Source organism: Lethenteron reissneri, chromosome 23 (assembly GCF_015708825.2).
Source record: "Lethenteron reissneri isolate LAM-NWPU_2019-01 chromosome 23, ASM1570882v1, whole genome shotgun sequence".
NCBI lineage: Eukaryota > Metazoa > Chordata > Hyperoartia > Petromyzontiformes > Petromyzontidae > Lethenteron > Lethenteron reissneri.
The window spans coordinates 21,609,905-21,635,800 of NC_083801.1; the positions used below are offsets into that span (position 1 = coordinate 21,609,905).

Here is a 25,896-nt window from a genome sequence, read left to right on the forward strand (position 1 = left end):
GTGCACAGTAACGTAAGCAATACAGTAACAGTACAGTCTTACAGTAATGTAAATTTACATACTACTAACAAAAAAGTGCAATCTTACAACTGTAAAGTTGCATAAACTCCTGAATAAAACTAACTACGTAGCCTCTAACACTTCATAACGTTCCCATGGCAACAGGGGAAATGGCTGCGCTTGTGTGAAGTAAACGCAACATTTTTCAACTTTCTGCTAAGATATATGTGACTTTTTGCAACGAAAATGCGGGGATTATGAAATCATGCAAGCCCGCATATTTTGCGCGTGGAAATCTGCAATTTATGCGGCGAAAGTGCGGCGTATTTGAAAAAACGCGCCCCCCGCATAAATATGCGGACTTTGGCTGATTTTGCGTGGAATCTTGCGATCGCATAATCGCGTTTTTCTGGAGGGACTGGTCATTGCACCGCTGGATGAAGGCCTTCTCAACCACACTGTACTCTTTTAAGGATGAGTTGACCAAAGGGAAGCCCAGAACAGGTTTAGATGTCATGAGCGGTCGCCGGGGTTTTAGTGCAGTGCGCTAACCACTGTACCACCGCTCGCCCACATAAAGTGGAAACACACACAAAGATCCCCCGTATAGTCTCTACAGACTGGTGGGGCAAGTGCTATTAGCCAGTAGAACCTATGGAGGCCGGCATGGCACACACGGGGGTGAGTGGCCAGCACCACGCTCGGCCGCCTTTGTCTCTCCAGTGGCGATGTTTACACACCGCACCAGGTACTGGTTTCAGGCTGAGTCGACCTAGGGGAGACCCAGAAACGGTTGATATAATCGCCACTGGTGTTGGCCGTGAGCGGAAATCCAACTTGGGTCGTCGGTTTCAGAGCGCAGCGCGCTTAACCACTACAATACCGCTCCCCACTGACACACACACACTGACCCACTGGCACACACACACACGTGGTCATTGCATTACCCATTGCAAAATGAAAATGGACAAAAAGTTTATTCACAAATTAACCTCTCCCGTCCATCATCGCCACCCGCCGTGCAGCCAAACAGCTGCTCCCATCCCCCTCGCCCCCTCCCCCCCTCGCCCCTCACCCCTCACCCCACCCCCCTTCACCCTCTCCTCCTCCTCCTCCTCGTCCACCCAAACTCCTCGCTCTCCTCGTCACCACGGCAACGCGAGCAGCGGAGCGGGACCGAGTCCCCTCGACCTTCCAGCCCCCCACTCCCGGCCCCCTCGTCCTCCTCCTCGTTCTCCTCCTCGTCCTCAGCATCATCCACTTATTAATCATCAGCAGTAGCAGCATCTGCAGCAACATCATAAGCATATTTATTATCATCATAATCATATTACGCATCAGCAACAACATCGTCATCAGCATCAGCACCATCGTCATCATCATCATCAGCACCATCGTCATCAGCATCATCGTCATCAGCATCAGCACCATCGTCATCATCATCAGCACCATCGTCATCATCATCAGCACCATCGTCATCAGCATCAGCACCATCGTCATCATCAGCACCATCGTCATCATCAGCACCATCGTCATCAGCATCATCAGCATCAGCACCATCGTCATCATCATCATCATCAGCACCATCGTCATCATCAGCACCATCGTCATCAGGACCATTGTCATCATCATCAGCACCATCGTCATCATCATCATCAGCACCATCGTCACTTCCTCCCCGCCTCATCCCTCCCCCACCTCCACCCCCTGCCCCCTTCCTCCCCTCCCCGCACCAAATTCACCCCCCCCGCACTCCCCCTGCGCTCTGAGTCGTCTTTGTCTCCCGCACTCCGCCCCTGGGACCACAGCGACGACACGTGGGGTGGAGGGGGGGACGCGGGGGGGGGAAGGTGGAGGGGGGAAGAGCTGTGGGGGCGGGGGGAGACCTGGACACCGATGGCACCGCTCTGTGAATCCCAGGAGACAATGGTACCTGCCCTCTCACCTGTCCACTCACCTACCCTCTCACCTGTCCACTCACCTGCCCTCTCACCTGTCCACTCACCTACCCTCTCACCTGTCCACTCACCTACCCTCTCACCTGTCCACTCACCTACCCTCTCACCTGTCCACTAGCGTGCCCTCTCATCTACCCTTTTATCTACCCTCTCACCTGCCCTCTCACCTGCCCTCTCACCTGCCATCTCACCTGCCCTCTCACCTGCCATCTCACCTGCCATATCACCCGTCCGCTAGCGTGCCCTCTCATCTACCCTTTCAATTACCCTCTCACCTGCCCTCTCACCTGTCCACTAGCATTCCCTTTCATCTACCCCTTCATCTACCCTCTCACCTGCCATATCACCTGTCCGCTAGCGTGCCCTCTCACCTGCGCTCTCATCCACCCTCTCACCTGCCCCCTAACCTGCCCTCTCACCTGCCCTCTCACCTGCCCTCTCACCTTTCTTCTCACCTGCCATCTCATCTTGCCTCCCACCTGCCCTTTCTCCTACGCTCTCAGATGCCTCCTACTCACCCTCTCGCCTCTCCTCTCACTTGCTCGTGCATAATAAATTCTGCTGAAAGCATGCACTCCCAGAAGGCTGCTGGGGCCAATAGGTTGTGCGAGAAATGCACGTGCAGTACGCACACACATATACACGGTATATATTTGTGTATCATTATTGTTGTTGTTATTGTTGTGGAGAGGCTGCCGTCCAGCAGCACCACCACGCCATGGCCCTGCGTCTCGATGACGACGACGATGATGGTGGTGGTGGTGGTGGACAGGCAGAAACGTGAAGGAGGCGTGTTGCTAATACAAGCGTGAGTCATTACATTGTTACGTGGCTAGGAGATGTTAACTACCTCGCCTGGTTATACAGGAGGTCGTGGGTTCGATCCCGACCCTGACGCCTGCTGCTGCTGCTGTATATTTGGAGTTTGCGGTGTCTCTCACCCCGTGGTCCCGTGGAATTGTCTCCGGGTCCTCCGGCTTCCCCCTCCACACTTAGAATCAACATCACGGTTTAGAGTGTTTGGTTGCTATACATTTGTCTGCTATAAACTTCCACGTGATAAGCCACTTCGCTGACCTATCATTTGCGATAGCCAGGTTGCTTCTGAGCGACATGTCAGCTCAGTGAGCCTTACCTGGTAAAATAATCTTAAAAAATTGTTTATTTTACATCGCTGGATTGTAAGAGTTGGTGGTGGTGGCTTGGCAGTGGATTGACCATGCTGATGCTGCTGATGCTGCTGATAATGCTGATGATGCTGATGATGATCCACACGAGAAACATTTCCCGTGCCCGCAATCACAGCCACGATGGACGCCACATTCTCAGCGCTGGAATGTTGCCAAGTTATAAGTGACAACCCAAATGTACGGTCCCGTTGGGATGCCATGGAATTATTATTTATCGCTCGACTTTACATCTCGTGAGTCAATAAAGCACGCGACAGGACGGGCATGGTGGAACAAGAACATCAAAGGTGGTGGTGGTGCTGGTGCAAATGGTGGAGACGATGGTGGTGGTGCTGGTAGTTGTTGTAGTGGTGGCGGCACTGATGCTGGTGGTATTGTTGTTGCTGTGTGCAGTGTAGCGATTCGCCCGTTATCCTACGAACCCGGCGACCCGAGTTCGATTCCTGATCACGGCCAACACCAACGACGATTATCTGAACCGGTCCTGGGCCTCTCTTAGGTCGACTCAGCCTCAAATCAGTACCTGGTGCTGTGTGTAAACATCGCCACTGGAGGGTGGGCGTGAGGGTGGCCACCCAACCCCTTCCTAGGCTGGCTCGTGAACGGCCTGGACATCCACTCTCGCGAACGGCACTTGCCCCAAAGGTCTGTTAAGACGACACGGCCGGGGGCGCTTTTGGTGGTGACTGCTGACTGCTGCTGCTGATGGTGGTGATGGTGGTGGTGGCTTCAGTGGTGAATTCTCGTCTCTGCCCTGGGAGTGTGGAAGTGGTGGAGGAAGAGTTCGATGGAAAGTCGTCGAGTGCTGAGGCGGAAAGAAGGGGGGGGGGGGGGGTGAGGGGGGGAGGGGCCCATGTGAGTGGGACAGATGGTTCCTAATCCGGTTACCCCTCCCCTTCATCCCCCCTCCCCCTTCATCCCCCCACCCTCCATCCCCCCTTCAACCAACTCTCCGATAAACACAGCAACCACACCGCATTCATCATTGACGGGCATATCACCACCACCTCGAGTCACTCACACTACTCTGGCCATCTCACCACACACACTCACAGCCACACCACCAGCACCACCGCACTCACCACCGGATACTGTATAACAACAACCGCCGTTTACCACTGCGCTTGTGCCAGGCAAGGTGCATTTTGATTGCCACGTGACATGCTCGCTGGCAGGTCACGGGGCAGACCCTGCAGGTGCCACGGGTTGACTGACTGAGATGACTGGCTGATGCATCAGCTGTGCCCCCCTACTCTGCCAACTTGCTGTGTTTTAGCCGCCAGGTGCTCCGCTCGTTGTTGTGAGCGTCGCTCCTCCGCCCTCCGTTGTTGCTGGATGGCGACTGCCTCCAACTGCCCAGTAGCGTCCTTCACGAGCCTCCTCCACAGAGGCCGATCTTGACACCGCTGTGACGAGTCATCAGCTGGTACCAGCGGTGTCAAGATCGACCTACACAAAGACAAAGATCCCCCGTATAGCCTTAACAGACTGTAGGGGCAAGTGCTGTTAGCGAGCACCTATGAAGGCCGGCCCGGCACACGAGGCGGTGGGTGGCCAGCACCACGCCCGGCCGCCTTTGTCTCCCCAGTGGCGATGTTTACACACTACACCAGGTACTCATTTGAGACTGGGTCGACATAGAGGCGGCCCAGTACCGTCACTGTTCTTGGCCGTGAGCGGGAATCTAACTCGGGTTGCCGGGTTCTTAGCACAACGAGCAAACCGCTACACCACCGCTCCCCACACTACCACCGCTGGAACACCACCACCACACTAACCACCAGCACCATTGCCAGATCCATGACGATTGTTGGTGCGATGTTGTTGACTTTGGTTACGCAGTGTGCAAATTATATGCAAATGAGATCGCGGTTTAACGATTAGGCTAATTAGGCCAACACATGTCTACAAATGAGGCTGAGCAATTACAACCCGCCCCCCGCCCCCTGCCCCCCGCCCCCCGCCCCTCAATATAAACAAGACGAGGCCAAGGAAATAAATCGATTCATGAATCAAAAATGTCGGTCCCTGAAATCGTGACAATTTATCCATTCACCAGAGGGGCAGTGAATCATGAGCCCCCCCCCCTCGACACCCCTCCCCCCATCCCTCGCTCGGGGGGGGGGCATTGACAAGTATTCACTCAGAGCTGGGAGGATGGGAGAGGGGCGAGAGGAGGAGGAGAGGGAGGAGAGGCCAGGAATGCAGGGAGCTCTAGGGGGTCAGGGGTCATCCTTGGAAACCTCTGCCCCTTAACTCAGCTGATTGGCTGCAGGTTTTGGGCGGAGTGAGGTCAGAGGGCATGCTCACATGGCGACAAAGCGCACAAGCACCACGGCCCTCAGACCGAGGCCGCCCTTCTCTCTGCCACCTCCATCTCTCTCTCTCCTTGCACACTGGTCTCCCCCCTCTCTTCCATAACTCCCCCGCACCACTCTCTTTCCCCCTGATCTCCCCCTCTGTCTCCTGGTCTCCATCTCTCTCTCTTTCTCCTCCCTGAGATCTCTCACCCCTGATCCCCCCACTCTCCCCTCGTCTTCCCCTCTCTCCCCTGGTCTCCCCTCTATCCCCTGGTCTCCCACTCTCTCCCCTGGTCTCCCACTCTCTCCCCATACCGCTTGAGCAGCTGCAATCCCAGATCGTCCCACCCGAGTTTTGAGTTGGTCCCCAGGTCCATGCGTGGCTCCCGCAGCTGCGCTCAGATCGCGTTCACGCGGGGGGGGGGCCTCGTGGCGGCCCTGTCGGGGACCCTAGGCCACCGACGCTGTCAGGAGCTGAGTTCGAATCCGAGTCCCCAAGCCGATGGCACTGGGTTCTCGAGTGAACGTCTCAAGTTGGTGGTGTCGGTCTGGCCACAACGACGCCTGTGATATTACACTCGGGCTTCTGCTTAAACGTGGATGAATTCGGGCTCTGCAAATTAAAATATATGATGATGATGATGTGGGATCACCTGGTCCACTGTGGGGCCAACTGCGCGGTGCTCTGCAACAAAGTCCGACACAACACCGACCGGGTGACCAGGTCTCGGCACGGGTCAACTCCCTCGCACCCCATCACAGGCGCCAAGTCCCGGGACTGTCCGGGGCCAACCAGGACAGGTGGCAACTCCATTGACTCGCCGCGTCACAGACCTTGCTAATATTGATTGTATAAGGCAAATGGCATTGAACGCAGAGGGCGCAGATCTTCCATACAACGCTGCTGTCGGCTGTGACACGTGCTGTCAGCGAGCATGCGTGTGACCGCGTGCATGACCCCTACACCCGTCCGCCTTTGTCTCCCCAGTGCTGATGTTTAGACACCACACTGGGGGCGTTTGCTCCCTGAAGGCGGAGTCAATGTACGGGATACGGTACAGATGTGGCCGGGGAGTCGAACTCTGGATGTGCGGTTCGTGGTTGCAAACGTCCCCAGAGAAATGATACACACGCCTATTCACAGAGCCTTCACATTCACCGTGTATACAACACGGTCTCCGCTCTCTAAATCCCCCTCCCTTTATCCACACAGCTCTCTCTCTCTCTCTTGCTCTCTCCCCTACCCCCTTGCTGCCACTCACCCCCTTATACATCCCCCACACCCCCACCCCTCACGGAACCCTCTCTCCATGTGTGACCCCTGCTGCTTAGACGACACTCGGAGTGGCAAACAGAACAGCATCGCAGTGTCCTGCCGGTTCAAGCCCCAGAGACACTCACTGACACACTCACTCACTCACACACTCACCCAGAAACACTCACTCACACACTCACTCACACACTCACCCAGAAACACTCACTCACACACTTACCCAGAGGCACACACACACTCAATCAGAAACACTCAATCACACACTCACCCAGAAACACTCACACACTCACCCAGATAAACTCACACACACACTCACTCACCCAGAGACACTCACACACTCACCCAGAAACACTCACTCACACACTCACTCACACACTCACACACTCACCCAGAAACACTCAATCACACACTCACCCAGAAACACTCACACACTCACCCAGAGACACTCACTCACCCAGAGACACTCACTCACTCACTCACCTAGAGACACTCACTCACTCACCCAGATACACTCACTCACTCACTCACCCAGAGACACTCACTCACTCACCCAGAAACACTCACTCACACACTCACACACTCACCCAGAAACACTCACACACTCACCAGAGAAACTCACACACTCACTCAACCAGAATCACTCACACACTCACCCAGAGAAACTCACACACTCACACACTCACCCAGAAACACACACTCACCCAGAGACACTCACTCACCCAGAGACACTCACTCACTCACCTAGAGACACTCACTCACTCACCCAGATACACTCACTCACTCACTCACCCAGAGACACTCACTCACCCAGAGACACTCACTCACTCACTCACCCAGAGACACTCACTCACTCACTCACCCGGAGGAGCCACTCACTCACCCGGAGGAGCCACTCACTCAGCCACTCACTGATCCGAACCCACACTCACCTGACCCCAAACTCACACACTCACCGGAGCACGTGCTCTCTCACTCACTCGCCAGAATGCACATCCGCTCCTCGACTCACCCGAAGCTAAACTCACTCACTCACCACTTACACACTCACCCGCTTACCCGCTAACACACTCACCACTTACACACTCACCACTTACACACTCACCCGCTTACACACTCACTCATCTATCGTAACCCACACTGAACCATTCATCGCAACTCACACTCAAAACACTCACCCCAACTGAACCCACGCTCACCCCAACCCTCACCGACTCAGCAAAAACACAACACACAAAAACACAGACTCACTCCAATCCACGCTCAGCCGCTCACACGCTCGCTCACCAATGTCTACTCACCCACACACCTTCTCAAATGTACCCACGCTCACCGACTCACCAAACACAGAAAGACAAGGATCCCCCGTATAGCCTTCACAGACTATAGGGGCAAGTGCTGTTAGCGAGCACCTATGAAGGCCGGCACGGCGCACGAAGGGGGTGGGTGGCCAGCACCACGCCCGGCCGCCTTTGTCTCCCCAGTGGCGATGTTCACACACTGCACCAGGTGCTCATTTGAGGCTGAGTCGACCTAGGGGAGGCCCAGGACTGGTTCAGATATTCGTCACTGCTGTTGGCCATGAGTGAGAATCGAACCCGAGTCGCCAAGTTCGTAATGCAGCGTAGTGCTAACTGCTACACTACGCAGCCACTCATCGGATACAACCATCAGCCCCTCACCGAATCCTCGCTCACTCACCCACCCACCCACTCACTCACTCACCCACTCACTCACCCACTCACTCACTCACTCACCCACCCACTCACTCACTCACTCACCCACCCACCCACTCACCCAGCCACCCACTCACCCACCCACCCACTCACTCACCCACTCACTCACTTACTCACCCACCCACCCACCCACTCACTCACCCACTCACTCACCCACTCACTCAATCACTCACCCACCCACTCACCCACTCACTCACTCACTCACCCACTCACTCACTCACTCACCCACTCACTCACTCAATCAATCACTCACCCACTCACCCACCCACTCACCCACTCACTCACCCACCCACCCACCCACTCGCTCACTCACTCACTCACCCACCCACTCACTCACTCACTCACCCACTCACTCACTCACCCACTCACCCACTCACCCACCCACTCACCCACTCACCCACCCACCCACTCAATCACCCACTCACTCATCCACCCACCCACTCACTCACTCACCCACTCACTCACCCACTCACTCAATCACTCACCCACCCACTCACTCACTCACTCACCCACCCACCCACCCACCCACTCGCTCACTCACTCACTCACTCACCCACTCACTCACCCACTCACTCACTCACTCAATCACTCACCCACTCACCCACCCACTCACCCATTCACCCACCCACCCACTCACTCACTCACCCACTCACTCACTTACTCACCCACCCACTCACTCACTCACCCACTCACTCACTCACTCACTCAATCAATGACTCACTCACTCACCCACCCACTCACTCACTCACTCACCCACTCACTCACTCACCCACCCACCCACCCACTCGCTCACTCACTCACCCACCCACTCACTCACTCACCCACTCACTCACTCACTCAATCACTCACCCACTCACCCACCCACTCACCCACTCACACACCCACACACTCACTCACCCACTCACTCACTCACTCACCCACCCACTCACTCACTCACTCACCCACTCACCCACTCAATCAATCACTCACTCACCCACCCACTCACTCACCCACTCACTCAATCACTCACTCACTCACTCACTCACCCACCCACCCACCCACTCGCTCACTCACTCACTCACCCACCCACTCACTCACTCACCCACTCACTCACTCACTCAATCACTCACCCACCCACCCACTCACTCACTCACCCACCCACCCACCCACCCACTCACTCACTCACCCACTCACTCAATCACGCACCCACTCACTCACTCACTCATCCACTCACTCACCCACTCACTCACTCACTCACCCGCTCACCCACAGTCACCCACGGTCTCCCCACTCACCCACAGTCACCCACAGTCACCCACTCACCCGTAGTCACCCACGGTCACCCACAGTCACCCACTCACCCTATGCGACATGGGTCACTGCACGGCAACAATGAGGAATGGGGGGGGGGCAACGCTCCATCACCACGAGGAGGGGGTTGGGGGTGCCCAGAGCAACGAGGAGTGAGGAGCCACAGTAGGGCCGAGTGGGGGGGGGGGGCGTTAGAGAAGAGGTCACGGGGGGGGGGTGCAGGGGGGGGGTCGAGGGGGGGGGTGGATATTTTGGAGGGGGGGTGGATGCGGGGGAGCTAAGGGATGGATCAATGAGCCCCTTTGAATGAGAGAACGATGCATATTTTATGAGGTTTGTGATGTCGCGCTATCAGCATCGTCACGGGACAAAGGCGTGTCCCCCCCCCCCTCCGAGTTCGGAGCTCCGCAGCGAGCAGTGCACCACCCTGCGTCGCAGAAGCGGCCCCCGGAAGACGACCTCACAGAACTGCTCCTGAAGACACACCGCTCGGCCTCGCAGCTGGAATATCGCCAAATTAAAACCTCCCATATCGCACTCCGAGTCGCTGCTGCTGCTGTTGTTGTTGTTGTGCAGTCGTTGGCGATCATCATCGAGTCGCTCCACGCGACAACCCGCTTTCATCACGGCTCAGCCTCTGTGAGTGTATTGGTCTCGATGTGAACGTGCGGTTGTTCCACGTGGGGAGCGGTGGTGTAGGGGTCTGCGCTACGCTGCAACACGAAGCCGGCGAGCCGAGTTGCATTCCCGCTCACGGCCAACGCCGTTGATGATTATCTGAACCGGTCCTGGGTCACCCGTAGGTTGACTCGGCCTCAAATGAGTGCCTGCTGCGGTGTGTAAACATCAGCACTGGGGAGACAAAGGCAGCCGGGCGTGGTGCTGACCACCCACCACATTTGTGTGCGACGTGCCGGCCTTCATAGGTGCTCGCTAACAGCACTTGCCCCAAAAGTCTGCTCATGCTATTCGGGTGATCTTTGTCTGTATCTGTGGATTTGTATGTGAGTCTACTTGTCTCTATGTGATCCTATGGGTCTCTATGTGTAGTCTACGGGTCTCTATGTGAGTTTATATATCTCTACGTGATCCTATATGTGAATATGTGAGTCTATGAGTATACATGCGAGTCTATGGGTCTCTACGTGAGTCTACGAGCCTCTATGTGAGTCTAGGCATTTCTATGTGCGTCTATGAGTTTCTATGTGAGTCTATGGGTCTCTATGTGAGTCTATCGTGATCTCGCTATGCTAGAGAACCCGGGTTTAATCACAGGCGAAAAAATACCTGGATCGATTCCACGCCACGGCTTTAACATCAGTGGCGAGGGCGATCCGCTCACTCCGTCCTCCAAGCCACACCGAGCGCTTTGGTTTCAACAGCCCCATGCAAGCAGAACAAAGTCTGTGGGTTTGTTTATTTGTTAACCCTCCACTTGTTAGGGCTTTCTGTTGACGTCTCCCGGCCGAGTCGCCCGTGTTAAAGAGATTCACTCATAGCTCAGAGGGCTTTACTCAGCGGGAAATCAACTCCTGGTTCCGATTGTAATAATTTCCGTTCAAACTTTGTTTATAAATGTAACCAGGTAAGGCCCACTGAGATACGTAGTTCTGTTTCAGAAGCGACGTGGCTACCGCAGACGACAGCTCAACGAAGTGGCTTATCATCACGTGGAAATACACAGCAGCCAAATACTCTAAAACGCGTCGTGTTGATTCTAAATGTGGAGAGAAACACCGGAGGACCCGGAGAAAAATCCACACGACCACGGGGAGAGAGAGACACACCGCAAACTTCAAATACACAGCATCAGACGTCATCAGGGTCGGGATCGAACCCACGACCTCCTGCATACCAGGCGAGGTAGTTAACATCTCCTAGCCACCGCGGCACGAAGTGAGTCTGTAGATCTGCGCCACTCACCTGCGTCACGTGGGAGTCTTCACGGCCACCGTGGCAGCTGAGGTTGCAGGTGAATGGGAGGGGGGGGGGGGCAGTCCGGATGGTTCCCTTCCCATCTTCATGTTCTCATCGGCATGACGCTATCCAGGCTGCCGGTGCTGATGAGCGCCAATATTCCTGAACGCATAATCAGCAACAGGAGGGACGTCACGAGCAGAACGACCGTCACCATTGCTGCTGTCGCCATCGCCGGCAACGTCATTGCGTTCATCATCAAGAGCAAGCGGCCTTGTGATGTCGATATGATCATCAGCAGCATCATCAACATCAGCAGTATCTGTAGTATCCGTATCACTAGCAGCAATGCCATCATTAATATCACCAGCAGCATGACATGTTATCATCAACATCATCAGGAGCAGCAGGATCGTCATCACTATCAGCAACAGCTAGAGCAGCAGTAATATCACGATTAGCATCATCATCAGCAGCAGCAGTTACATCATCAACAGCAATTACAGCAGCAATATCATTATGATCAATATTATCATCATAAGCTGCAGCTAGAACACCAGTAATATCATGATCAACATCATCATCATCAGCAGCAGCAATATTGTCATGATCAACATCATCAGCAGCAGCAGCTACATCATCATCATCAGCTGCAGGCGCCGCCCCCATCCACGCCGTGGGGTGGATGGGGGCGGCGCTCAATCCTCGTGAATGGTTCCGTGGCGTCTGCGACGTTCTGGGGCCCCGTGTGTGGCCTCGCATCGCCGTGGCGGCGAGGCTGTCACGCCGTGTAAGGGCTCTGCTGCCACTGCTGCCACTGCCGCTGCTGCCACCTGAACGAGTGCTCGTGGATGTTTCCATGCGGAGTGAAAAGCCCACCGTTGACGGCTCGATTACGAGGTTAAATATTGGTGGAATTTCCTTTAGGGGAAATAAAAATGACTGAAGACGTTCAGAGCCTCCGCGGCAGCGGTCTCTGATGGGCTCGAGATCAGGGAGGCGGGCACGTGCGAAGACGCACCGAGGAATCGCGCGGTTGGATACGTACGTACGGTGCGAAAGAAGTTCAACGTTCATACATACAAACAAACTTGGCCACCGCCGCTGGCCGGCTATGGGATAATCCGCATGAGATGCACACGCGCGATTTTCACCGATATTGGTGAACACACGTGAACACACGTGCACACACGTGCACACACGGATACAATCATACGCATCATGAGTGTACGTTAGCACGCCAATTACATTGGCTCGCTGTTCTAGCGAACATTCTGTCACCGAAATATCAGCAGAGACATCCGCGCAAAGTTGAACACGTAGGAAGAGGCCTTCGCTACCAATATTATCCATAATCGAAGTTTTTGGGGTTAGATGACTAATGATGCTGGTTGTAATTACTGGCGAAACGTTGTAACCCAGATTGCAAATGTTGTGGCTTGGCTCTCCAACAAACCACCGGTGTGCTGTACTAGTACACTACACTATACACGACACTATACACTACACTATACACTACACTATACACTACACAACTATACACTATACTATACAATACACTACACAATACACTACACTATACACTACACTATCATGGCTTGGCTTCGCGAACGAAGATCTAAGAAGGACATCCCCGTCTTCTGCAGGCACGCTGGTGGCTGACGAGGCCTATGCGGGACAAGCAGGTCCTGCCACAACGGCTGCAAGTATAGGTCTCATCTGGGATGGGTGCTGAGGGATCATGGTTCTTCCTCCTTCTCCTTTTGTCCTCCATTCGGGCCCTGCGGGTATCTTCGAAGAAGGAGGTGGCCTGGTGGACTGTGTGCCGCCAGGAGTTGCGATCAGCTGCTTGTGTTGCCCACTGACGGTGATCGATGCAGCAAGCAGTGAGGGACTTCTTCAGGGAGTCTTTGTATCGCTTTCGTGGTGCCCCTGTGTCGCGATGGCCAGAGGACAGTTCCCCACACAGCACGATCTTAGGTAAGCGGTGGTTCTCCATCCTGGCGATGTGCCCTGCCCAACGAAGCTGTATCTTGAGGACCATGACCTCGATGCTGATGACCTTCGCTGACTTGAGGACTTCAGTGTTGGCGACGAAGTCACTCCAGTGAATATTGAAGATTGTACACTACACAACTATACACTACATTATACACTACACTATACACTACTATACACTACACAACTATACACTACTATACACTACACTATACACTACACACTAGTGCTGTACTAGTGACGAATTGGCCACGTTCTGTTTACGTGACAACCCTTACTAGTTGGCTGTGTCGGGTGGTGGTGGGTTTAACGACACACATTTATACATTTACGCGATCTAACCCAAACCTCCTCCTCTATCATGGCCATGCACGGCCACCATCAGCCACCGAGACCTCAGCAGGGAGCCATCATCGCCGCCAGCTCAAGTGCCGATCTCCCCTTCTGGGTTCCGCGGCCGCCGCTGTCACCATCCCAGAATCTCTTCCCTGACCTCGAAGGACGCTGCCGCGCGGACAGAGTGGGGCGACGCGAACGTCCAAAATAATAATAATAGTAGTAAAGACATCATAACACAGTTTTTTGATGGGGTTAGATCGCGTAAATATGTGAATGTGTCGTGAAACCCGCCACCACCCGACACAGCCAACTAGTAAGGGTTGTCACGTAAACAGAACGTGGCCAATTCGTCACTAGTACAGCACTAGTGTATAGTGTAATGTATAGTCTATTGTAGTGTATAGTAGTGTAGTGTGTAGTGTAGTGTATAGTGTAGTGTATAGTAGTGTAGTGTATAGTAGTGTAGTGTATAGTAGTGTATAGTGTAGTGTATAGTGTAGTGTACTAGTACAGCACTAACCGCTGTGTTGGAGAGCCAAGCCACAACATTTACAATCCGAGTACGACGTTTCGCCAGTAATTACAACTAGCTTCATCAGGCGACAGCCAGATGACTAAATGGCTGTGTCAGGTGGTGGCGGGTTTAACGACACATTCGTATATTTACTCGATCTCACAGCAGCACCGAGACGGATCTCTCCCTCCCTTCCTCCCTCTCTCTGCTGAAGCCCTCTCATCGTGGCCATCAGGAGACCTCCACACTGAGGATCTGGCCACCGACTCACGCCGCTACTGCGGCTGATGGCATCACGCGCGCAAGGACACAATTAGCACCCTTCTTCTTACAAGGGCTGTTAAACGACAACACTGATAACCGATTGAAATAACGGTTACGGGTGTACGGTGGTGGTGCATGATCCGATGACGGTTGTTGAACGATGACTACCGCTATTTAGCAGTGGATCGCGTTGGTTTGCTAACATCGCCTTGTGTTTCTTCCCGTTGGAACTTCAAAGCAACTCATTTCCTAGCGCACAGTCTTACGGGCTCCGGTCAATCGCGAATGCGCACTAATCACGCGCGGTGATCTCTTTGGAACGACACCGTTTTAAAGTCTCTTGCAAAACTGACTCAGGGCTCAGCGATGGATCCCCGAACGCGAGCCGGTAACGCGCTCCGGGTCTTCGGAGCCGGAGACCCCGAGACTGCGCCGAACCGATCGCACGAGGCGTCCACGCGGCGGTGACAGCAGCAGGTCGCCGTGGGGCTGCGGATCGTAGACGGTGTCGATCTGGGTCTGTTGAGACCGGTGCACGTGCCCATCGGCAAGGTGTGATGCAGAGGAATTGTGCAGATTCTTGTAGACGTGCAGTACGATTCTTGTAGACGTGCAGTACGGTTCTTGTAGACGTGCAGTACGGTTCTTGTAGACGTGCAGTACGGTTCTTGTAGACGTGCAGTACGATTCTTGTAGACGTGCAGTACGATTCTTGTAGACGTGCAGTACGATTCTTGTAGACGTGCAGTACGATTCTTGTAGACGTGCAGTACGGTTCTTGTAGACGTGCAGTACGATTCTTGTAGACGTGCAGTACGATTCTTGTAGATGTGCAGTACGATTCTTGTAGATGTGCAGTACGATTCTTGTAGATGTGCAGGACGATTCTTGTAGATGTGCAGTACGATTCTTGTAGACGTGCAGTACGATTCTTGTAGATGTGCAGTACGATTCTTGTAGACGTGCAGTACAAATCTTGTAGACGTGCAGTACGATTCTTGTAGATGTGCAGTACGATTCTTGTAGATGTGCAGTACGATTCTTGTAGATGTGCAGTACGATTCTTGTAGATGTGCAGTACGATTCTTGTAGACGTGCAGTACGATTCTTGTAGACGTGCAGTACGATTCTTGTAGACGTGCAGTACGATTCTTGTAGACGTGCAGTACGGTTCTTGTAGACGTGCAGTACGATTCTTGTAGACGTGCAGTACGATTCTTGTAGATGTGCAGTACGATTCTTGTAGATGTGCATTACGATTCTTGTAGATGTGCAGTACGATTCTTGTAGATGTGCAGTACGATTCTTGTAGACGTGCAGTACGATTCTTGTAGATGTGCAGTACGATTCTTGTAGACGTGCAGTACGATTCTTGTAGATGTGCAGTACGGTTCTTGTAGATGTGCAGTACGGTTCTTGTAGATGTGCAGTACGGTTCTTGTAGATGTGCAGTACGATTCTTGTAGACGTGCAGTACGATTCTTGTAGACGTGCAGTACGATTCTTGTAGACGTGCAGTACGGTTCTTGTAGACGTGCAGTACGATTCTTGTAGATGTGCAGTACGATTCTTGTAGACGTGCAGTACGGTTGGCTACGTACGGGTGTGAAAGAAGATCATCGCACTTACATGCGTAAGCAATGCTATGTTTAATGAATATAAACATTTATTTTTATTTTACCCGGTAAGGTAAGGCCCACTGAGCTATATAGCTGTTTCCAGAAGCGACCACCTGGCTACCACAAACGAGAGCTCAGCCAAGCGGCTTCTCACGTGGAAATGCGGAGCAGCCAAATGCTCTGAACGCGCGATGTTGATTCTGAACGCGGTAGGAAAAACCGGAAGACCCGGAGAAAAATCCACGCGACCACGGCGAGAGAAACACCGCAAACTCCAAACACACAGCAGCAGCAGCAGGCGTCAGGGTCGGGATCGAACCCACGACTTCCTGTGTACCAGGCGAGGTAGTTAACATCTCCTAGCCACCGTGGCGCCCTCAATAGGTAGCCGGTGTAGCGCATCTCGTCTCGAAGTCGTGATCGAATCAAATTCCCCCCTTCCGAACTCTCCAAACGAGCTGCAGCGTTTAGCTTCAAGGTTAAGGCGCAGCATCCGCAATTACTCACTGCTGGCAGATGCAAGCCCCCCCCCCCCTGTTCACTAACAGCCACGGGTACACGCTCAAGGCACACGCATAACGCGTGGAGTAAACCAACACGTGAACCACGCACACATAGATACACATGTACGCGTGATTACACGTGTACTCACGAATGGACATCAGGCACCTTCTTGATGTCTTCACGCTACACGATGAGCAACACACATCAACAAAATACGTAAACACACAAGACAAAGATACCCCGTATAGTCTTAGCAGACTGTTGGGGCAAGTGCTGTTAGCGAGTAGCACCTATGAAGGCCGGCACGGCACACGAGGGGCTAGGTGGCCAGCACCAAGCTCGGCCGCCTTTGTCTCCCCTTGTGCCGATATTTACACACCGCGCCAGGTACGCATTTAAGGCTGAGTAGACCAAGGCGATGCCCAGGACCGGTTTAGATAATCGTCACTTTTATCGGCCGTGAGCGCGAATCGAATTCGGGTAGGCGGGTTCGCAGCGCAGTGTGCTAACCACTGCACCACCGCTCCCCACATAACACACGCGCCTGGAAAAACACACAAATACATAAGGACACACATTTACACGACTAAACACACTCTGCATAATAACAAATATAGACACACTTACAGTATGATATACACATAGACAGACATTTACAGAAACAGGCATGGATGCGTTAACATCGGCACCTATATACACATCTTAAACACACACACACTCACACGGAGACACGGAGATACATCGGCCCTATAGAATTCTAGACTGTCGGGGTGAATGCTGTGAGCGAGCATCTATTAAGGCCGGCACGGCACACAAGCAGGCTGGTTGGTAACATCACGCCCGGCCGCCTTTGTCTTCCCAGGCGCAATAGGGGGCCTAGGACCGGTTCCAGATATCACTCGCCACTGATGTTCGCCGTGAGTAGCAATTGCAATACCAGTTACCCGTGCATGCAGTGCATGCAGTGCAGTGCATACAAACAGCACACCAGTTTATATTCATATCGCACATGCGCATACAATATTAATCGGATATGACTAGGTACATTACTGCACTTTAATCAGATAACCCACGTAAAATAAAGCGCACATGCACAATAATAATAATGATTGAGAGCTTTTGTCAATCCACCTCCACGCTGTGTCGGTCATGGGGATCGTTTGTCCATACTTCACCTCGCTGATCAGTGAATGTTTTCTGTAATAGGGCGGCGGCGCCACTGACGTGAGCCGTGCACCCCGAAGTGAAACCGGGGGTCGCGACGCAGCGTGCTAACCGCTGTCCCACCGCTCCCCACGCAAATTAACATGATTTTTTTTTAGCAAACAGCAAAACTCCACGTGTATATATGTACATACATGTATATATATACACATACACGACTACACAATTACAAACACAGAGGCACAATATTATTATTGCGCTGACACACGAACCTGAATTCACACGCACATACGTAAATGACACACTTTGATCAATCCACAACCAATAAATAGCTACATGATAAAACATCGTCAGACAATTACTGGGGCTATGAGTACAGACGCAATAACACACACACAATTGTATTTAATGTACGTAACTATGCATTAAATATACACATAACAATATATATAGTCTCTAGCACATTTTATTGTACACACACATGTGTTTATACGTATAAGTACACCATATATACGTAAACATTAATACACACACTATAATAAGGCAGGTATAGACACACACGTCAAGTGACAATACAAAGATCCCCCGTATAGCCTTAGTAGGCTGTAGGGGCAAGTGCTGTTAGCGAGCACCTATGAAGGCCGGCACGGCACACGAGGGGGTGGGTGGTCAGCACCACGCCCGGCCGCCTTTGTCTCCCCAGTGGCGATGTTTACACATCGCACCAGGTACTCAATTTGAGGCTGAGTCGACCTAGGGGAGGACCGGAACCGGTACACTGGCGGTGTTGGCCGTGAGTGGGAATCGAATTCGGGGTCGCCGGCTTCGAAATCGCAGCGCTAACCGCTGCACCACCGATCCCCGTAGACAAACACACACACACCACGACCAGCACATTAATACACACACACACTAATACACTCACACGCATTAACACACAAACACCCCCCCCCCCCCACTTTCTACCCCCACCGACACGCTAATGTTCGCCGCTCGGAGCGTCTCTCATCCCGATTCGCGACCTCCTCCTCCTCCGCCTCCTCCTCCTCCCTCCCCTCTCCTCGGCGGCAAATTCGCTCCATTATAAATCACGGCAGCGCGAACCCAATTAGCGGCGTAAACAGCGATAACTGCCCCCCCCCCACCACCTCTCTTCCTCCTCCATCCCATAGCCCCCCCCCCCTCTCTCTCCCTCTCAGCCCGCCAATAAACCCCATATCCCTCGATATCCCCTCGCTAAGAGCAACAGCCCCGACACATCCACAGCGCACTCATTCACAGCCAAACCCGCCACGCGTAAAGATCCCCCCCCCACCCCCACCGCTCTCTTGGCTTCAGAAGCCGAGCGCTGTGCCAACAACATCGTGCGCCCTACTCATTTGAGGCCGAGTCGACCTAGGAGGGGGGGTGGGTGGGGAAGGAGCCAATCATAACAACCACTGCGGCGTTTGTCTCACGAGCCCCAGTCCGCCGATGAGACCCAACAAGGTGGAGGCCGGCGCTTTGCTTTGCCTGTCTAAGCGGCACAAATGCTGCTGATGCTGCTGCTGATGCTGCTGCTGATGCTGCTGCTGCTGATGCTGCTGCTGCTGATGCTGCTGCTGATGCTGCTGCTGCTGATGCTGCTGCTGCTGCTGATGCTGCTGCTGATGCTGCCCGCTGATGCTGCTGCTGCTGATGCTGCTGATGCTGCTGCTGCTGATGCTGCTGATGCTGCTGATGACGCTGATGCTGCTGCTGATGCTGATGCTGCTGCTGATGCTGCTGATGCTGCTGATGCTGATGCATGGCAATGTTGGTGCGGGGAAGCTGTGGTGAGGCACCCACGCCGTGTCGATCCACGCGGTGTGACCCACGTGTTCTTGCCCAGGGAAAGTGAGTTGTCGGCTCCATACGACGTGCAGCCGTTTCGGCACGGGGCAACATTTTGTTTGTCGATTTGTGCTTCTCTCCCTTGTGATGGTGACTTTGTAGGATGGACGTTGAGATTCACAAGGGGGCACGGGGGTGACCAATACGGTGTGGATTGGCCTGTAATAAGGTAGGGCACTGATAAGGGGTTGACAGGTATGTAGTAGTGTACAGTGTAGCGTATAGTGCAGTGTATAATGGTGTGTAGTCGTGTATAGTGCAGTGTATAGTGTAGTATATAGTGCAGTGTATAGTAGTGTAGTGTAAAGTAGCGTATAGTCGTGTACTGTATGTAGGGTAGAGTCGTGTATAGTGCAGTGTAAAGTAGTGTATAGTGTAGTGTAAAGTAATGTATAGTGTAGTGTATAGTAGTGTATAGTGTAGTGTATAGTAGTGTATAGTGTAAAGTAGTGTAAAGTAGTGTATAGTGTAGTGTTTAGTAGTGTATAGTGGTGTATAGTTGTGTATAGTGCAGTGTAGTAGTGTATAGTGTAACGTAGTGTATAGTGTATAATAGTGTATAGTCGTGTATAGTGCAGTGTATAGTAGTGTATAGTGTAAAGTAGTGTATAGTGTAGTGTATAGTGTAGTATATAGTAGTGTATAGTGGTGTATAGTGTAGTGTATAGTCGTGTATAGTGTAGTGTAAAGTAGTGTATAGTGTAGTGTATAGTAGTGTATAGCAGAGGTGTGGACTCGAGTCATGTGACTTGGACTCGAGTCAGACTCGAGTCATGAATTTGATGACTTCAGACTCGACTTGGACTTGCATAACAATGACTTTGTCCCACCTCTGAGGTGTGGACTCGAGTCATGTGACTTGGACTCGAGTCAGACTCGAGTCATGAATTTGATGACTTCAGACTCGACTTGGACTTGCATAACAATGACTTTGTCCCACCTCTGAGGTGTGGACTCGAGTCATGTGACTTGGACTCGAGTCAGACTCGAGTCATGAATTTGATGACTTCAGACTCGACTTGGACTTGCATAACAATGACTTTGTCCCACCTCTGGTGTATAGTGTAGTGTAAAGTAGTGTATAGTAGTGTATAGTCGTGTATAGTGTAGTGTAAAGTAGTGTATAGTGTAGTGTATAGTCGTGTATAGTGTAGTGTAAAGTAGTGTATAGTGTAGTGTATAGTCGTGTATAGTGTAGTGTAAAGTAATGTATAGTGTAGTGTATAGTGTAGTGTAAAGTAGTGTATAGTGTAGTGTATAGGATGAACGTTGATATTTACAAGGGGGCACGGGTTTGACCAATACGGTGTGAATTTGTCTGTAACAAGGTCGGGCACTGATGAGAGGTTGACAGGTCATGGGCCATCGATGTGAAGTTCAATAGAAGAACGTCCGATTCGCACGCGGAGACACTGGGGCCGTCTGCGTTCATTCAAGTACCCACAATGCTCCACAGTGCCACGCGGAAGTTGTTTCCGCTCCGATTTAAATTAAATTCAATTCATCGTCGTTGTTGTTGTTTACGCTCTTGATTCCGTAATGTCGGTGACACCCGTCACTCTGGCGAACTAGACTCCTCTATCTTGTGTCCTCTGGTGGCGTTCTCATCTGGTGAGACGAAATCAACGTGGAACTCGATTGATTCGAGGTGTAAATAAAATAAGATGACGTGTTTTACCCCTTCTGGCAATGACACAGGGAGGTGTTGAGATGCTCTAACACCAAATAATGCATCAAGTCTGCATTAATTACACATACCCGTGGCAAAACATGTACCTACGTGACTTTACCGAAAGAACCAACGAGTACGTTCTGACAATAATAATATATAGAGCGTTGTATTTGAAACTGATTGGCCTACACCAGAGGCAGCCTTCTTCACTGCCTTGTCTCATCACAAGTGTCAGGCCAGGCATTGATTTTCGTTCTCTCTCTCTCTCTGTGTGTACTCTAGTGTGTGTGTACTCTAGTGTGTGTGTACTCTAGTGTGTGTGTGTGTACTCTAGTGTGTGTGTGTAGTCTAGTGTGTGTGTGTGTACTCTAGTGTGTGTGTGTGTGTGCTCTAGTGTGTGTGTACTCTAGTGTGTGTGTGTACTCTAGTGTGTGTGTGTACTCTAGTGTGTGTGTGTGCTGTCGCATGTTTAAATGCACGAGCACACAGACATCAGCCCTGACCTCAAGTCGAACCTTCACTTCACACCTCGCTGGTTATGGTTCGGCTTCGGGCAGTGGTTTTTTGTTTGGTACGTCGGCTCCAAATCAAGACCCACTAAAATCAAGACCCACAAACGCACGAACAGCAAACACTGTGCTACGAACACAAAGACAAAGATCCCCCGTATAGCCTTAGCAGACTGTTGGGGCAAGTGCTGTTCGTGAGTAGCACCTATGAAGGTTCCGCACGGCACACGATGGGATGGGTGGCCAGCACCACGCACATTGCAAGACCGACACAGAGAAACAACACACACACACAAAGATGGACATATAATACACACAGCCACACACAGCTGAACAGGACGAAGATCCTCCGTATAGCTTAGTTTTGGGGCAAGTGATGTTAGCTAACACCTACGAAAGCTGGGTGACCAGCACCACACCCGGTCGCCTTTGTCTCCACAGTGGTGATGTCTATACACCGCACCAGGTACTCATTTGAGACTGAGTCGACCTAGGGGAGGCTCAGGACCGGTCCAGATAATCGTCACCGGTGGTGTTAGCCGTGAGCGAGAATCGAACTCGGGTCGCCAGGTTCGTAGTGCGGCGCGCTAACCGCTGCACCACCGCTCCCCACTGACACACAATCACAAAACCAAAGATTACCCCGTATAGCCTTAACAAACTGTTGAGGCAAGTGCTGTTAGCGAGAAGCACCTATGAAGGCCGGCACGGCACACGAGGGGCTGGGTGACCAGCACCAAGCTCGACCGTCTTTGTCTCCCCAGTGGCGATGTCCATCGCATCCGCACCAGGTACTCATTTGAGGCCGAGTCGACTGACACACGCACGCAAACACACAGACATACACACACAGACATACACACACACACACAGACAGACATACACACAGACATACACAGACAGACTCACACAGACACACACACAAACTCACACAGAAACACTCACACACACAGACAGACAGACATACACAGACAGACTCACACACACAAACTCAAACAGACAACACTCACACACACAGACTCACACACAGACACATACACACAGACTCACACAGACACACACTCACACAGACACACACACAGACTTACACATACACAAGACTCACACAGACACGCACTCACAGACACACACACAGATACACACAAGACACATACACAAGACTCACACAGACACACACACAGATACATACACAAGACTAACACGGACACAGACTCACACACAGACACACACAGACTCACACAGACACACACAGACTCACACAGATAACACACACACAAACACACACACAGACTCACACAGATACACACACAGACAAACACACAGACTTACACAGACAAACACAGACACACAGACTCACACAGACAACACTCACACACACACATAGACTCACACAGACACACAGACACAGACACACAGACAAACATACAGACTCACACAGACATACACACACAGACTCACACACACACTTACACACACACAGACAACACTTGCAGACACACACAGACACACACAGACTCACATAGACACACACAGACACATACACACAGACTCACACAACACAGACACACACACAGACAACACTCGGACACACAGACTCACACAGACACACTCAAATAGACACACACAGACACACACTAACATACACACACAGACACTCACACACACAGACTCACACAGACACACACTCATATAGACACATGCACACAGACACATACACACAGACACACACAGACACACACATACACACAGACTCACACAACACAGACACACACATACACATACACACACAGACACACACACAGACACACTCACAGACACACTCACAGACACACAGACACACACACACAGACACACTCACAGACACACACACAGACACACACACAGATACACAGACACACACACACAGACACACACAGACACACACACTCACAGACACACACACAGGCACACTCACACACAGACACACTCACAGACACACACACAGACACACTCACAGACACACACACAGACACACACACACAGACACACACACAGACACAAGACACACAGACACACACACAGACAACACGTCTTACGGTTTTAGTCCTCCACTCCGCCTCCTCGTCGTCTTCATCGTCTTCATCTCGATCGTCGACGTGGCCACAATCACTTTGGCAGAAGCGGCGGCCCCGTCAAGTGGTGGGGGGCTCAGTGGTGGGGGGCTCAGTGGTGGGGGGCTCAGTGGTGAGGGGCTCGAGGCGATGCCGACTCTGGTCCCTCAACTCCAAAGGCGACGCTCGCCGCCTCCTCCTCCTCCTCACCTGGGGACGTTGAGAAAAGCATCGCGCACTCATGGTGCGGATGTCTCTCTCTGTCTCTCTGTGTGTGTCTGTGTCTCCCTCTGTGTCTCTATGTTGTCTGTGTCTCCCTCTGTCTCCCGGTGTCTCTCTGTGTCTGTCTGTCTCTCTCTGTGTCTCTGTGTCTCTCTGTCTCTCTCTCTGTCTCTCTGTGTCTGCCGGTGTCTCTGTCTATCTGTCTCTCTCTGTCTCTGTGTCTCTCTGTGTCTCCCGGTGTCTCTGTGTGTCTCTCTGTGTGTCTCTGTGTCTCCCGGTCTCTCTGTGTCTCTCTGTGTCTCCCTGTGTCTCCCTGTGTCTCTGTCTCCCTGTGTCTCCCTGTGTCTCCCAGTGTCTCCCGGTGTCTCTGTCTATCTGTTTCTCTCTGTCTTTCGGTGTCTCTCTGTCTCTCTCTCTCTGTCTCCCAGTGTATCTCTGTCTCTCTGTGTCTCTATGTGTCTCTCTGTGTCTGCCGGTGTCTCTCTGTATCTGCCGGTGTCTCTCTGTGTCTCCTGGTGTCTCTCTGTCACTCTGTGTCTCTCTGTATTTACTGGTGTATCTCTGTCACTCTCTGTCTCTCTGTGTCTCCCGCCAAAACGTGACAGCGCCTGTGGTGTCGTCTGCACCTCGCGAGGCCGTGGGAGACTACACTCACTCTCCTCTCCCTTCTCTCTCTCCTCTCCCACATACTCTGCCCTACACTCTCTGCCCTACACACTCTCTCTCTCAACTCGCCCCCTCCTCCTTCCCACCACCACCACCCACACCCCACCCCCGCTGTCTCTCTCGCTCCCCCCGCACATTCTCTCCCCATACACACACACTCTCTGTGCCCACACACACACACTCCCATACACACACTCCACACACACACTCTCCCCAACAATCTCTGTGCCCACACACACACACTCCCATACACACACTCCACACACACACTCTCCCCTACACACACACTCTGTGCCCACACACACACTCTCCCCTACACTCTCTGTGCCCACACACTCTCATACACACACTCCCCACACATACACACACACACTCTCATACATACACTCCACACAACACTCTCCCCTACACCCACACTCTCTCCCTTACACACTCTCTCTGCCCACACACACTCCCCTACGCACACTCCCCACACACACACTATCACTACTCTCTCCCCACACACTCTCTCCACACACACACACACACTGTCCCTACAAATATCTTCCCACACACACACTATCACTACACACTCTCTCCCCACACACACTTTCAATAGGTACTACCTCTACCCATATACACACACATTCCCCATACAAACTCCCCACACACACACTCCCCACACATACACACACACTCCACACACACACACTCCCCACACTCACACACACACCCCCCCCCCCACACACACACACACTCCCCACACACACACGCCTAACACACACACTTCCCACACACACACACACACTCCCCACACACACAC

At 52.4% G+C, this 25,896-nt stretch overlaps 1 long non-coding RNA gene across 1 annotated transcript; it reads right to left on the reverse strand.

Annotated features, from left to right (window-relative positions):
* Positions 1 to 1,125: 1,125 nt before the first annotated feature.
* On the reverse strand, positions 1,126 to 25,102 carry LOC133346198 (uncharacterized). Its single transcript, XR_009755506.1, has 3 exons — positions 24,192 to 25,102; positions 11,668 to 11,823; positions 1,126 to 1,287 (listed from the first exon to the last, which is right to left on the reverse strand). It is a non-coding gene; the product is annotated as an uncharacterized LOC133346198 (long non-coding RNA).
* Positions 25,103 to 25,896: the final 794 nt, after the last annotated feature.